Source organism: Sylvia atricapilla, chromosome 3 (assembly GCF_009819655.1).
Source record: "Sylvia atricapilla isolate bSylAtr1 chromosome 3, bSylAtr1.pri, whole genome shotgun sequence".
Classification (NCBI taxonomy): Eukaryota; Metazoa; Chordata; class Aves; order Passeriformes; family Sylviidae; genus Sylvia; species Sylvia atricapilla.
The window spans coordinates 3,753,309-3,769,425 of record NC_089142.1 but is presented as its reverse complement, the minus strand read 5'-3'; the positions used below and the strand labels follow the sequence as shown (position 1 = coordinate 3,769,425).

General features: G+C 40.6%; 1 long non-coding RNA gene across 1 annotated transcript in view; it reads right to left on the bottom strand.

Annotated features, from left to right (window-relative positions):
- The window catches only part of LOC136358710 (uncharacterized), a 700,888-nt gene extending 685,063 nt beyond the window's left edge, over nt 1–15,825 (bottom strand). The window contains exon 1 of the long non-coding RNA XR_010743156.1: nt 15,313–15,825. This is a non-coding gene — a long non-coding RNA (uncharacterized lncRNA). The remainder of the gene's footprint in view (nt 1–15,312) is intronic.
- Nucleotides 15,826–16,117: the final 292 nt, after the last annotated feature.

The following is a 16,117-nucleotide window of genomic DNA, read 5'->3' as shown; positions in this document are numbered from 1 at the left end:
TGCTGAACCAGCTCAGCTTTTTCCCATTATTTTGCAGAGCGTGATGGTGCATCATGTTTCCAGGGCATGGCATGTGGTGGAAGGTTGGTTCAGGATGAATTCAGATGGCTGATACGGCCACACGCAGCAAGGTCACAGTGAGCAGCAAAAGTCATCCCAAACAGATTTCAGCACAGATGCCCAAACTGGACAGATTAGGCCACTCCTTCCTTTTGCAATGGTGGAGTCACTTTATCTGCTTGGAAGTGAACCACCACTATTATCCCATAATAGTTACATCAGTAGGATAAACATTGTGGAGTAGAGACGCTATTAAACATGTATCTCAAAATCTGATCAGAAATTTTCTTTCTCTTCACTATGTGTATTGAATGCAGAAACTCATGGAAGGAATTTTTTTTTTTTGTTTGGTTTTGTTTTTGTTTTTGTTAAAGCCATTTTTATTTTGTCCATAACAAAGAGTAGAGCGTGTCCATTGTCAAGGCTGAGCTTTCAAAAGTGACAACTACTTCAAGACACCTTCCTGCCTTGTTTCTGAATTTAAAGAAGTCAATTTTGACTTTCAGGTCAGTGTAAAACCATATTTCTTCAGGTACAAGGGAAACCGTGGATGGGTCCTTTGAACTTTTGGACAAGATCACCCAAAACTTTATACCTGTGAGCATTCAAAAGCTTTTCTATGATATTTCCTTAACAAAGATTTTGTGAAATTTGTCTATAATGATTTTTCTTTTCTTCTTTTTTTTTTTTTTTTAATTTTATTTAAGTATCACCTGATATGCATGTGGTACTACTGAGGATCTAGGAGTAAACTCAAATGACAGTAAGACATTGGTCTAAACAGGTTTTGGGTTTGGTGTCTTCCAAAAGCTTCCTGTCCAAAGCATCATGAGAGCTCAGACATATTTTATACAAGAATCAATTGTTTGGCTTTTCCACTTGCAAATAAAATATTTACAGCATCATTTTTATATGGGCTACAATAAAGGCTCAGAAATCAGAAGGGAAATAAAATGGACCTGGAGCCTACTTTGCTATTAAGGATTGTGAAATCTGCTGCTCATTTAAGGATTTAAAACGATCTCATGGTTTTGAGGCCTGACTCCTCAGGATGCTTGGACTTCCAGATATTGCACTTTACTTGCCCTCCTCCCTCCTGAAGGCCTTCTTTCAAGAAAGATGAGCTTTGATTTCGCATTTGGGTCTTTTGTTGTTGTTCTTCCTTTCTCTATAAATTACCCAAAGAAAATCCTATTCTTCCTTCAGAAAAACTTTCTGAAAATTGAATTAGAGAAAAACTGAAATTTTTCTCCTTATGTTGTGATTGATGTTTAGACAGGTAAATGCTTTTTTTCTCCCCAAATGTGGGTCCAAAACCTGATCAGAGACATTGATTTGGTGATTAAGCATATTTGCAGTTTACTTAAGAAGGGAATTACTGAAAAACAGATTTATTTAACTTATGGTCATACCTCCAAGCTGTTTTCCCCACACTGTCTTACCACCTCCAAAGGTGGAATCACCCTGACTTCTGCTGTATCTGTGGAAGGATTTACTAGGTGGCTTCAAGTACAAAAGTCCCCACAAAAAATCCTTTCAAAGCACACCTTAACCCTGTTTGTTAAGATGCCTGGCCTTGCCCGTCTGACCCCTGAGATTTTTCAGCTTGTCACTCTTCTCAAAACACCTTTCACCCCGTTCAGGTGACTTCCTCTCTCTGGTGCTCATTGCTCAGCATCTAAGCAGCCAAAACAGGTGCCACAGCCATGTGTGCCTTATTTCCTAAGAAGATAAATGAATGTTTAGAGGGAACAACCTAGAGTCATGCTTTGCTGTTCTTTAAGTCCTTATGAAGCAGCAGCAGGACAGATAAGCCAAATCTTTAATTTATTTTTAGAAAGAGAGAAGGGTTAATTTCATGCAGTAATTTATTTGGATCTGGTAAGCACATCCCTGTGTCAAGCATTGAGGTGCATTATTACACAGCTGCTTCAGAGGTGACTGAATTGCACTGATTGATGACTCGATATTTTAGTATATTGGGTTAAAAAAGCTTCCCATTTGTTTTAGCATGAAATATGAGAAGGTAAAGTGGCAGATTTCTCTCTGCTGCTTTGTTCAGTAAACTGGTTCAGCAGCAAGGATGTAGGTAAATCAAATATTTCTAACATTGTTTGAGAACATGTCTCCCATTGATTTCAAAAACATCTCTAGAGACAGTTTTTTAAATTAAACTTAACGATACCATGCATCAGTTAAGATCTATTAGATCCAGGAGACGATAACACTTATTAAAATGATGAGTTTCATGCTTCCACTGTTTATGAAGTTTAAGCATAATTTCTCCAATTAACCTGCCCTCCTTCTAAGCAGCATTGAAGCATTTAATAACGAAGATAATGAATGAGAGGTTCCTTTGAAGTAGTCACAGGAATGTTCCTATCAGTTATTCTGACATGTAAATAGCACCTCCTGTTCTTCTTCACTCTCTGTGTGACCCACAGCTTTGTCTCCTGGAGTGGTGAAAAAAAACCACATGAGAAGAGACACAAAAAGATTTCAGACAGTGCTCCTGCCTCTTTGTTTGCTGGGAAGACTCTACCAAGCAACAGGACAAGAGGAAATTGCCTCAAGTTGCACTAGAGGAGGTTCAATATGGATATTAGGAACGACTTTTTCACCAAAATTATGGTCAGGCATTGGAAAAGGCTGCCAAGGGCAGTGGTGGAGTCACTGTCCCTGAAGAGATTTAAAAGCCATGTGGACATGGCACTTAGGGACAGGGTTTGATGGTGGGTTTGGGAGAACAGTTGGACTGGATGACCTTTGGGGGTTTTCCAGGCAAATAACTCTGTGATGACAGGGTATGGAGGCAGGGACAAGGAGGTGAGACATGGGGAAGATCTGACACAGGTGTGGAGAAAACAGTGAGATCTATGGAAGATAAATAGTTCATGAAAGACAAGGAAGAATGAAGAAGGAGCTGTAGAGATAGAAGCAAGGACATTTCCTTTGGGAAAGATGGCATTGCTAATGCTCGCTTACCACAATTTCTTCTCTCTCTTTCTCTGAAAGACCCAGTTTAGGCCACAGCTGGATAACAGGTACAGAGAAGGTAGACTTTATTATCATTCTTTGCAGAATCAGAGCTGTAACTTCAAGCAAAGCAACATCCAAAAAGTTTCTTGTCTAATTCAGACATGGTGCTAAGGATGACAATGAACAAAGATGAATCTCAAGGGGAGCAAAGACTGCAGGACCTAAAATCAAGTCCTTCTTCAGCTGGACTAGATGATCATTGTAGGTCCTCTTCTCTTCTCTTCTCTTCTCTTCTCTTCTCTTCTCTTCTCTTCTCTTCTCTTCTCTTCTCTTCTCTTCTCTTCTCTTCTCTTCTCTTCTCTTCTCTTCTCTTCTCTTCTCTTCTCTTCTCTTCTCTTCTCTTCTCTTCTCTTCCCTTCTCTTCTCATTTCTCTGTAAAATATGTGATTACATTATTAATACTATTATGTGTTTTTCTTTACAAATAAATATATGTGTGCTTTCCCTTTTTAAAATATATGTCAGTAAAGGAAAAAAAAAAATAGGCATTCTCTGGGTGTTCCAGAGAAGGCAAAGCAGGAGAGACTGAGCAATACAAAAGGAAAGCAAAGGAGCAACAATAGAACCAACAGGAAGAAATTTTGGAGTTTAGGAAGGTTGGGTTGTCCAGCAAGACATATAACATGTTTTAAGAAGGACAAGGCTTTGTTATTTGCCTACACTCAGAAGTGTGTCTCACACAGGTCAGTCATACACACTCAAAAGATTTCAGATTGGAAGACGTGGGAAAAAAGGCCACTGTAGCTAATAAGGAGAAGGAAGCTGACACATGGAAAGAGGCAACAAGAGCAGGACTGCATTAGTTTAGCAGAAAAGGCTTTGAAGGACTAACATCACAGAAGACAGAAGAGAATGAGAAGGCAAAATGGGAAAAAAAGCTATTTAAACAAATAGACAAAGCTGGCAAAGGAACAACTGCTTACAAACAAGCAAACAATTTAGGCTGAAAATTAAGTTCCCAGCCATGAAAGAAATTAAACTTTGGAACAACATTTCAGTAAGACCACTAGGACACAGCTAAAATCTGGATGAAGATCAGGGACCTGATAAAGATATCAAAGAACCTTATGGTCTGCTTGCATGTGTTACAGAGGGAGCAAGATTCTGATCCCGACAACCCATTCCAGTTCTATGTTCCTTTTATTTACCCTTCTTCTGTCCTGAAAGACAAAACAGCAGCTTGTGAATACATAGAGTTTTATCAAAAGGAACCAAATGCATCAGTCAAAGGAACTAAATGCATGAGTCAAAGTTGCCCTGAGGTGGTTTAAACTTGAGCAACTAACTTTTGAAAGGCCCAGCTCTTCTCTTGTGGTTGTGGAATTCTTGCTGACATCCTTAGCAGGCCCATGTGTGGACAGATTGCTGAATATGAAGTGGAAATTGGCAGAATGGATCAGAGAGGAGAATATAGCCCTCAGCGAATTGCTTTGCATCTTGCTGACCTTGGCAAATGTACAGTTATTTTTCCCAAGTAAGATAAGATGCTTTTTAACCATCTTCTCCAGCAAATAAGGCACAAAGATGGGAAGATGTCTTCAGAGACTTCCTAACTCCTCATTGCTAGCACATATTTGTAGAACACTTTTATTTAAGACAAAACAGAAAGCAAAATAAAAATAGGTTCCATTCTTAATTCTGAGTGGCCATGGGTAAGATATTCAGTGATTTAAGTACTAGAGAGGGTAAACAGGGCCAGTTCTCTGCTAGCCCTGCTGGTCATCAGCTGGGAAGAACTGGTGGTGAACATGGCCAAAGATGAAAGTTGGGACAGCAGTGATTCAGTAAGGCTGCAGGATCTAGAAGAAGGCTGGGGAAGGTGGTCCCAGAGTCAGAACAGTGGATTTCTAGAGAATAAAGTATGTCAGTAAAAAGTGCTGTACAGACTCACCTGCAAGCAGCCAGAGAAGAGGGAGCTGCTGTGTGGAGCAGCCATGCTTTTAAAGAAAACTCACCAAAGGGCTCTGGAATAAATGTTCTGTATGTGCTGGAAGAGCAAGAAATTCACCAGGGTTGCTTGGCTAATCAAGGAACTTCTTGATGAGGTAAAATGCTAGAAGGGAGCATACACAAAGCAAAAATAAGGAAGAGAAACAAAGGAGGAGCATCAAAGCTTTGTTTGTGCTCTTAGGGATGAAAGGAAAAGACCAAAGCCCAGCTGGCACTAAGAGAGAGAAGAATAACAGCAGAGAGGAGGAAATCCACAGGTGTGCCAGTGGCAGAAGAAAGTTCAGGGAAAATGCAAGTCCACTGCTGGATGCAGGAGAAAATCCAATTTATTATCAGCAGAGTGGAAAAGGCTGAAGTGCAAAAGGATTTCTTAGTATCAGTTTTCAGAAGTCCAGACTGCTCCAGATCTCTGGGTGTGTTGGCACACTTCTGCAGGGAGAGGGGCAACCAGGAGTGAGGAAGGAACAGACAAGGCACGACTCAGGGGAACTCAATTAAATCCAGTGATCAAGTAGCATACACTGGAGGATATTAAAGTGTCAGCTGATGTGGCTGGGCGAGGCCTCTGTCTATCATTTATGAACAATTATGGCTACTAAGGGGAGGTGTTGGCTGACTGGAAAAGAGTGATTTTTTTTCCAGTCCTCAAGAAAGACACTAAGGAGGAGCCAGTCAGGGCAGTCTGTAGGTGAATATGAGCTCTTCTCCCGGGTATCCAGTGGTAGGAGGCCTGGGAATGATTCATTGCTGCACCACAGGAGGTTTAGACTGGACACCGGAAAACACATCTTTTCCAAGAGAGAGGTCAAGCCCTGGAACAAGGCTTCCTGAAGAGGTGGTTGATGCCCCAAAGCTGACAACATTTGGACAAGGGCATTTAGAACATGCTTTAATTTTTGGTCAGCCCTGATGCGGTCAGGATGGATGGATTAGATTGTTATTGCAAGTTCCTTCCAACTCTTCTCTTCTCTTCTCTTCTCTTCTCTTCTCTTCTCTTCTCTTCTCTTCTCTTCTCTTCTCTTCTCTTCTCTTCTCTTCTCTTCTCTTCTCTTCTCTTCTCTTCCATTCCATTCCATTCCATTCCATTCCATTCCATTCCATTCCATTCCATTCCATTCCATTTTATTCATCTGCTGAAGTAACTTCTGGGACATTATGTCATTATGTCCAGTCTGGAGCTCCTGTTCCAGTTGTACACAGAGAAATTAAATTAAAAAGGGTTTAGAGAAATTTACCAACCAGGAGACTTTGCAGTGGCAGCTCTTTTTTAGAATGGTAAAAAAGGAGTCTCAGAGCAATCTAAAACCAACCCTTACTGACTTGACAAGTAACTTGATGAACTAAACAGACTAAAACATTTCTCCCTTGTCTATAGATACAACAGTCAAGACCATGGATTGTAGTTTGGAAGGTTCAGAATGGATGTCAGGAAAAAGTTTTCATTGTGAGGTTTTGCAGCACTGGAATTGGGGCCTGTAGACCTCACAGAAGTTCCATCCCCAGAAGATTTTAAGACTTGTTGGACAAAACCCTGGCTGAACATGGTCTAGTCGTTGTGATAGTTGCTTCAGGTGGATTTCCAGACAAATCTTCCACTTTCTTCTCTGTGATTCTGGGAACCCTCCATCCCACAGTTTCCATGCCTCTAAAATGGTGATAAAGATTTTGACCTCATTTAGGAAACAGTTCAATTGATACTGAAAAAACAAGTGGAAGAACTTAATATTAAACTAACCAACTACATGTATCGATATACCTAAATTCAATGCTACCTTTCAATTCAATATACATCTTTTAATTTATATTTTTAAAAATAAACCATATTTTCATTGAGAATGTATCAGGATGACACTTGGAGATTCAGACTTTGAGGATGCAGAACGTGGTGTTTTGGCAATTTCAGAAATTTCAACCCCAGCAAATTTTACGTAGGAAATTTTCCCAAATTTCAAAATGAGAGCAATGTAAAGGGGTCAATCCTAGGTTTCCTTTCCAGTCAGTAAGGAAAGAGATTCTACCAGAGTGTGATTCATCTGACCTATTTCAGGCACCTACTCTAAGCCGAGATGAATCACTTCTAGTGCCAATTGCTTTGCAATGACTATAAAAAGAGTCAAGGGTGATCAGCTCCTGTGGAGAAGCCTGCATTTAAATGCACATATCTCGCCCAAATAGAAACATTCTAACTGAATAATAATATGTATTTTCAGTCAGGTTAATGCATTCAGCAAAGTAGTGCATTTTATGGGGCATGATTCCTGATACTTCCATTGAAATCCTCTGAATTCTGGACATTGTGATGTTCCTAAAGCATTAAAGCATGAAACCACCAAGATTTGGAAATGTCTCAGGTAATCACCATTCACACTGAATATTACCAGCTGAAGGAAAACAGTAATTTAGGACAGTCATTTTGACCTTACTTAAGGTCCTATTCAATGCAGAGTATCCATTATTTTGTGATTCTGCAATTAACCTTTTTGAATTTGGTTTGCTTTGTTTGGTTTTTGCTTTTACAAATCATTTAAGCCTCCAGTGTCTCAATGCAACAACTCATTCTGTGTGATAAAGTTTCATGCAAAGCAAACAAAAACCTTTCAAAAACTTTTTACTAAAGTGAAATCTCTTTCTTTTAAGTCTTCTTTATGAATAACTAATTGGATTTTTTCTTTTTCTGCTCACTATTGCACTTTGTCAAAAATGACAAGTGTTATAGAGAATACATCAATATTGCTGCTACTGACTGTTACCAGGTAAGTTAATTTGGAATAGTTTTTTAACCAAAAAATATGGGGTTTTAACTTTTATTGTATTGTATTCATAAAAAAGGACAAAATCTCAAGAAACACAAGAACAATAATAACAATAAAGTAAGAAAAAATGACTCCTCAAAACTGATTTTAATCAACCAGAAGTAGTTTATTTCAATTTCACTTTTTTTTTTTTTTTTTTTTTTTTTTTTTTTTTTTTTTTTTTTTTTTTTTTTTTTTTTCAGGATACACACCATGGTTTTAATGGATATTTCTAAATGAGACATGGAACTTTGCTTTTTAAAGGCTTTTGAAACAGGAAGAGCTGACAACAAGAAACAGACAATCAACAATTTTTGGAAATTAAAACTTTGTCAAAATAAAACATATTCTTATAGTAAGGAATTTATACTGTATAATGAGTGGGGGGGAAAAGTGTCCAGAAATTGCCAGTCAGCAGTAGTTGTCAGGTATAAAAAAAATCCAGCACATGCCATTAATAATTTGCTCCTTGCCAAATTTTCCAAATTAGATTAGTTCTGTTGCGCAGAAAAATATATTTTATAAAATATCATTTTTTAAAAGATAATAAATTTCTTTTTGCGATCAGAAACGGAGGAGACAACCCCCTAATGAAGCTCTGATTACGCCGAGCAGGGTCGTCGGGAGAAGCAGAGAGCGGCTGAGCGGGGAGCAGCGCCGCAGCCACCGAGAAACCAAATTAACGCTAATTATATCGGGGGCTTGCTGCGGAGCGAGCAGCGTGACTTCACCCGGGGAAGGAGGCAGCGGTTTTCACTAGGTGGCACAGTTCTGACACATTTACACATCATTACCCAGCGCTAATGTCACCTCGTGGGGCCGGGGGAGCCAGGGGCTCTCCGAGCGTCGCTCAGCGATGTGTGATCTGTGAGCGGAAACCGCATCCCGCCTCCCGACGGGCACCGCATCCAAGCTGGGCTCTGTCAGCCGGCCTCGGAATTAGCAGAGAGGAGCTGAGTGTCTGGCAGAAATGGGGCTTGAGTCTTGGCACGGCTGGGAGGGGCAGGGGGAAAAGGGGAGGAGGATTCGGAAAGTGCTCGATGGCTTTGTGGGTCCTCAGTCATCATTCTGAAGTCGTAGAATTGTTTGGGCTGGGACATTAAAGATCATCTCGTTCCAGCCCTCTTCCATAGGCAGGGACATCGTCTGCCAGACCAAGCTCCATCCAGCCTGGCCTTGGACACCTCTGATGGTCAGCTTGGGTAAGGTGGTTGTTAGAATCAAAGAATCATTCAGGGTGGAAAAGATCTTTATGGTCAGTGAGGTAAACACTGCCAAGCCCATCACTAACCCATGTCCCCATATGCCACATCTACACAGTTTTTAAATCTCTCCAGGAATATTGACTCCACCACTGACCTGGGCAGCCTCTTCCAATGCTTGGCGATTCTTCCAGTGGAGGAAATATTCCTAATGTTCAATCTCTCCTGGCACAACTTGAGGCCATTTTCTCCTGTTCTGTTGCTCCTTTCCTGGGAGAAGATTGTTGTGATATGTGTGCTTGACAGGAGAAATATCAGTGGGTAGAGCAGGGACACAAAGAAGCAGTTTTCGCCTAGTCAGGAAATAAAAGACAATTCAGAACAGAATCATGGGAATACCATAGAATTATATCATAGAATCCCTGCAGCTGTTGGACCATAAGAATTTGGAAGCATCAATTTCTTTAGGTAGCAATAACCAGGCAATGTATGGACCTGTTCCATCCGCTCCTGATTCTCAAACTCATTTGTCAAATTCAAGTTTTACACCTCAATCATCTCATTGCAACTAGTGAGGTGTGAGCTCCTGTTACCAACTCTATCTGACCTGATCTGTCAATCTGCTGGTCAGTCTTTATGTAAAGGGAAGGTATTTTAACATTTTATCAAAGGCTGATGAATGATTAATAGCAGGAATAAGTGTGCTTTGGATGTAAGGCTTCTGAATTATAAATGGTCATAAGTGCAGAAATAGAGGATATTAGAGAGGGTGGCGTGCCCAGTATTTACCCACTGGGCATGGCAAAAATGGGCTAATCTTTATCAAATCTTTATTAATTAGCCATGACCTTTTACAAAAGATTTGTACCTTCAACATGAAGGTATTTCTGTGTAAATATGTAGAGTTTGGTTCTTCTAGAAACCTCTTACAAAACAAAGTACTGACAGTTGTGGACAACAATTTTTATTCCCAACAGTAAGAAAACCATTGTAGAGCTTTGGCTCTCAGTCAAGACTGCCAGCAACAACAGAAACTTTTTTTTCCAAGTTGTATTTTTGTGAAATAACTTTTCAGGAGATGACTGGTAGGTTTTAAGAGGCTGATGCTTCCAAGCTGCCAACTTGCATTTAAAGTTCCTCACAATCTAATGTTTTGCCCAGGGCTGTTATCCAATTAACAGGAATTTATACAGAAGGTTTTCTATGAAATGACTCTGCTCAAGGCCATTACATGGTGTCCTACAACCTCAAGACCTAAGGATGTGAATGGGTAAAACTTTAGGTTTTGATTCCAAATTCATCACCCTGAGTGGCCAGTTTAGGGGTTTGTATTCTCCATACACACAGTAGAGATGGTCACATGCCTCCAAAAGGCAATAATCCTGAAGGAACATGTGCTGGTGCCAGAGGAGTTAACAGCAGGTCAAGTCGTGCTCCTCTCTAAAGGCCAGCTCAGGAATGGGTGTTAGAAATCACCAACATTTGTACTCAATCTAGAGACATTAATGAGCAAAGCTTGGGCTTTTGGTAAGGAGAACCCTCTGGTCAGCTTCAGATTAACATTACTGCAATCACATCTCCTGTGAACGTGCTGCTATCTGCACACCCTAGAATAATCTCTCTAGAGAGAAAAATTCACTTATCCTATTGAAACTGGGCCAAAGGATGGCCAAAAAGCAGTGTGTTGTGGATGAAGTTCATCTGCCTACAGCTGAGGTAGCAGACAGAACTCTACATATCATCAATGGAGAGCAATAATACTTCTGGGGTATGGTCTTCTGCAGAAAAAGGGGCCATCTGCAAAAAGAGGGGTCACCTGTAGAAGAAAGGATCATCTGGAGAAGAAAGATGTGAGAAGCAGCCACTTGTTTATAAAGGTTGTCTGGACAATGAGCTCAAAAGCAGAAGTCTTCTCCAAAGGTAGATGGGATGACATTTATAGAGAAACAGAGAGAGGTGATAATGTTCATTCATGTTCTCTTAGACAGTCCCAAGAAAACAAAGTATTTGTGGGGCAGAAGTAAAAGATAGCCCCCACCAGCTGAATGCTCCAACTGTGGGATTGGAGCAGCCAGCCACAATCCACTCACCTGGCCTCTAACACCTCCACAGGCTCTTATCTCCAGTGCTGCTAATTCACAGTTCGACACTGCATGGGAATATCTGGGTGGTTTTTTGGCCCTGAGAGATGCATAATCACTTGATCAAATCACAGCTCAGGAGCTGAGCCTGGAAAGAGAAATCTCAAAATTAATCCCCATCCTAAATCTCAGAAAGATTTTTTAATGAGAATTCATTATTAAGATCTAAGTGTGTGTTTTGTATACATTACACTTGCCACTAACTACATGTGCATGTGTTTGCTCACATGCATGTGGGTATGTATCTATGTATATTAAATGCTTTAAATGAATTTATATTTATATACATATATATATATATGAGGTCAGTAATTGTTTTTGAGCAATGCTGATGCAGCTCCAAACACGGCAGGATTTCAGATCATTAGCACCTACATATGATCACAGCAAAAAACATTCAAATACCAGCAGTGGCTGAGTTTTCAGAGAGATGAACAGTGCTCAGATCAGAGGCTGCTTTTATTTAAACATTCAAAGTAATTTTTATTTTTATCTCTTATACCCGCACAAGGATTTGTTTTAATTCAGCTCTCTCTTGTAGCTGCCTGCCTCTTCACGTTCTTCCCTACCTTCTTCAAGATGTTGTGTTTTGGTTTTTTGGTTTTGGTTGGTTTTTTTTTTTTTTTTTTCCTCCTCTCTTAATCAAAATTAGAAAGAGATTGTGTGTGCCTGTTGAAAAAAAAAAAGGGGCTTGGTTAAAAATAGTTCCCCAAGACAGGATATATTACAGCAAACTGCTTTTGCCTCTGGATGTTAGTGGAGTTTCCTTTGTTGTCTTCTTTGATTGTTTCATTTATATGGCAGGTTAGACAACAGCAGACTCCTGTTATTGCCTTTTCTCAGCGGTGAATTTTCTTTTATTTATTTATTTTTAAGGCTTGGAGCCCCTGAGGACAGTCACTCCCTAACCACAGCTGGTGACAGGAGGAGGGTTTTCCGTGCGTTCGATACTTAGAGCTGAGAGCTGACTGGTGAGAAGATTAACAGCAAGGCTATTAACTGGGATACAGTCTCCATTTTTAAATTGCCTAGGCCTTTAATAAAAGAGAGAGAGAGAGAGGGAAAGGGAGACAGAGAGAAGTCTTAATAGTATAACATCTTCTGTATGCTCACAATCCATTTCGCCAGATGCTAAATTACTTTCTTTCCCTTCCCCCCTCCGTGCATCCACCCCACTTTCCCCGCATCTGGTGCTGTGTCTCACTGCTGGGAAAGGAGCCCTGGAATTCAATTGCTGAGGTGCTCTGCTAAAAGGGAAGATTAGTGGCCCAGGATTCTGCATGGCAGTGTCTATGTGACTCCAAATTTCTCAGTCCCTGGGCTGTTTTAGATTTCTTTTTTTTTTTTTCCAGGAAGCTTTTCAGCATTTGCTGCTTTCTGGCTTCCCAATACTCTTCTGGCTGATGCTGTCAGAGCAGGAAGTGAGGATGAGTACGTCTGTAAGGCAAAGGGGAAGAATTTGAGACCAAATCTTCTCAGGGCAGTCAAGTGGATTACTCAGGAATATACAGAGGAAGCTGGCTCCCAGGACTGAAGTTAGAATAATTGCTAATTAACATTTATTTCCATTTAGTCACAGAATCACAGAGTACCAGAATGAAAGGCACCTCAAGGAACATTTGGTCCAACCTTCTTTACTCCTCATCTTTTCCATGCGAATCTTTGTCAAAAAAGAGCCTCTACCTCCTTTGTAGTGTCCTTTAAATACCAGAACAGGGTGATAAGTTCTTCCCTAGGCCATCTTTCCTCAAGGCTGAACAAATCCAGTTCTCTCAGCTGTCCACATATGGAAAAAATCCCAGTTCTTCCTTTGTGTCACTTCTCTGGACCCTCTCCAGCCTAAGAACATTGTTCTCCACGGTGGGGATCAGAACTGAACACAGTATTTTAAGTTTGGCCTTAAAAGCACTGAGGAGAGTGGGATAGTGACGTTTTTATCTCTACTGGTGATGTCCTTGTTGATGCAGCCTAGAAGCTCTTGGCTTTCTGTGCTTCAGCAACACACTGGTCACCCCTTGGAGCTTGCTGTCCACCAGGACTCCCAGGTCTCTTTCCACAAAGCTGCTCCCAGATGAATGAATCCCAGCCCATGCTGCACTCCTGGATTATGTTTTCTCAGGTGCAAGAATTTATACTTGTTGAACTTCATAAGGTTCTTGCCAGCCTGCACTCACAGCCTATGCAGGTCTTCCTGCAGAGCAGCTCTTCCTTCCAAAGTGTCCATTTTCCCACCCAGTTTGGTATCATCAGGAAACCTCTGGGTACCCTCAATCCCATCATCCAGATCATTTGTGGAGACATCAAACAGTGCAGGGAGCAATTCTGTGCCCTGGAGGGCTCCACCTGTGACAGGCTGCCCGCTGGATGGATTTAAGGTGCCTTCTAACCCAAACCACTCTGTGATTCTGTGATTCTGTGACCTCCACAACTTCTCAAAGCCCATGGAGAGTGGCCTCCCAAGGATGTCAGCCAGCTCTCTGAGCACCCTCAGGTGAATATTGTCAGGGGCCATCGATTTGTAAGGGTTTAGCTTCTCTAATAAGTGTTGACGTAGTCACTGGCCCAAATCCTGAGCATTTATTTAGCCATCTACAGAGCAGAGACATCAAAAGAAATTTAGAAAACATTCCAGAATTGCAGCTTGATGTTTGCCCTTTCACAAAGTAAGATCCTCCTGCTCTGTCTCAGATTTCTTTCTTATCTTTTCTTATATCTTGGGTAAGATTGATATTCCACAGCTTTCCTCGACACTCCTTTCCAATGCTTCATGGTCATTATGTTCAGAAAAGCTTGGAGCCCATTCTTAAGGGGAAAAAGAGGGGTCAGTTCTTAACCCACTTCTTGCAAAAACTTAGTGCACAATTTCTTTCCAATGGGATGACAAATAAATCAAATTATTTTTTTAAATTACCAAGATGTTAATTTATTTCTTTTCACATAAAATCTCTGTTATTGAAAGAAGCACACAGATTTTTCTTGGTGTTACTCCATCTCAGAATGTTTCCACCCTTAAAAATTTGAATGAAAGTTGCATTTATTTTGTTTTCCTCATCTCTGTTGTTCTGATGAGTGTTGGGAAATGGTAAAGGAGACTCCTATACTTATTTATGTACCAACATTTGCCCACAGAAAGAAATCCTGATTGTAAAGCCAGGATTTCTGAAGTGGAAATTTCAAAGGGGGAGTATTCCAACAGAAACCATTCCTCCTTTTCTGCTGGCTTTACTACAAACCAATGTGCAGTCACACCCCAGCCCTGCAAGTACTGACACATATGCCTGGTTTCAAAAAGGATGGAGATCATGTGTCTTGAAAGAGGTGACTCTCAGGCACAAAATAAAGCACATTCAAAAGTCTGAACAGGATCAAAAAAATAAAAAAACTCAAGCAGTTATATCCTGGCATCCCTTAGGACCAAATTTGATGATTTTCACTTCCATTTACTAAGTGCTTTGCTCAGCAAGAAATATTACAGGTATTCTAGTCAAGTCTAGTCTCATCACGGTGTATTTGAAAGCCTTCCAGTATTCTTTAGCGCATATGAATAACATCAATGAATTTTTTTTTTTTTCCTCTCAAAACTCCTCTGCTGGAAGAAGCGTGAGTTTAGGGTGTGTTTTGTTTTGTAGTTCTTCAAAAATACTGTGCACGTGCACATGCAGACACCTGCAGGTCCGTGCTGCAGAACATAAAGCAGAGCCCTGCACTGCTGATTTCACTGGAAAAAGAATGAGGTTTAGGGTGACCTTGGGTATTTTTGGGAGTCTAATCCAGATTTTGAGGACTGCACCCCTAAAGCTCAGCTTCCACTGGATTAAATATAATATTTAAGAAAGGGGAAAAAAGGAAAGCTTTTATGCAATAACAGCAGCTGCAATAATGGAAAAAAAAAAATCTGTCTTTGGGTTCACGGTGGTACTATGCCATTTTTATGCTGCTGGAGCATCATTTTGCCTAAAGGAGGAAAAAATAAGTCTCATGGAAGATTTTGTAAATCACTACCGCAATATCCAAAATCTTCCTTTGAAGTATTATCACAAATGGGCTGATTTAGGGATACTTTGCTGACCTTAGTTTCAACATTTCCTAGCTTGAGTGTCTCATTTTTCAGCCTGTGTGATTTCTTACGTCTCTTTTTTTTTTTTTTTTTTTTTTTTTTTTTGGTTTTTTTTTTTGGGTTTTTTTTGTTTTGGTTTGGTTTTTTGGTTTTTTTTGTTTTGTTTTGTTTTTTGTTTTTTTTTGTTTTTTGTTTTTTTTTTTTTATGTGAAGATAGGCTGGCATTCAGCGCTGATGTGGTTGTTTCTATGGGTCTCTTTAGAAGGGAAAGGAAAAGAGCAAGCCAGTATTTTTTTAGTTTTTTAAAAGAAGCCTGTTTTCTCTTTTATCTGATCCAACATTTTAAGCAGGAAGAATCAAAATGTCTCTACTCAGCTACTCCTATGGGAAATAGTGACCAACATGAAGCATTCCTTCCCAATATCCCAACTATCCCAACCATTCCTCCCTGTCCTGTCCCTCCATCCCTTGTCCCAAGTCCCTCTCCAGCTCTCATGCAGCCCCTTTAGGCACTGGAAGGAGCTCTGAGCTCTCCCTGGAGCCTTCTCTTCTCCAGGTGAACACCCCCAGCTCTCCCAGCCTGGCCCCAGAGCAGAGGGGCTCCAGCTCTTGGAGCATTTTCGAATAGCCTGGGACCCTGTGGTCAATCTGCAGCTGAAAAGAGGAAAAATCCCAGTGTGTCATGGGCTGCAGTAGAAAAGAGCACGGCCACAAGAAGCTCACTCCAACCTGGGACAGCCCTGGGGGAGTACCTTGGTGAAACAACAGGAAATATGAAAGGGGCAGGAGACTCTTTCCTCCTTGCAGGTGCAAAGTCTATCTGACAGAGAAAGACTGACTCAGGCCTCTGAGGAAATTTCTAGGGTATGATAGGAT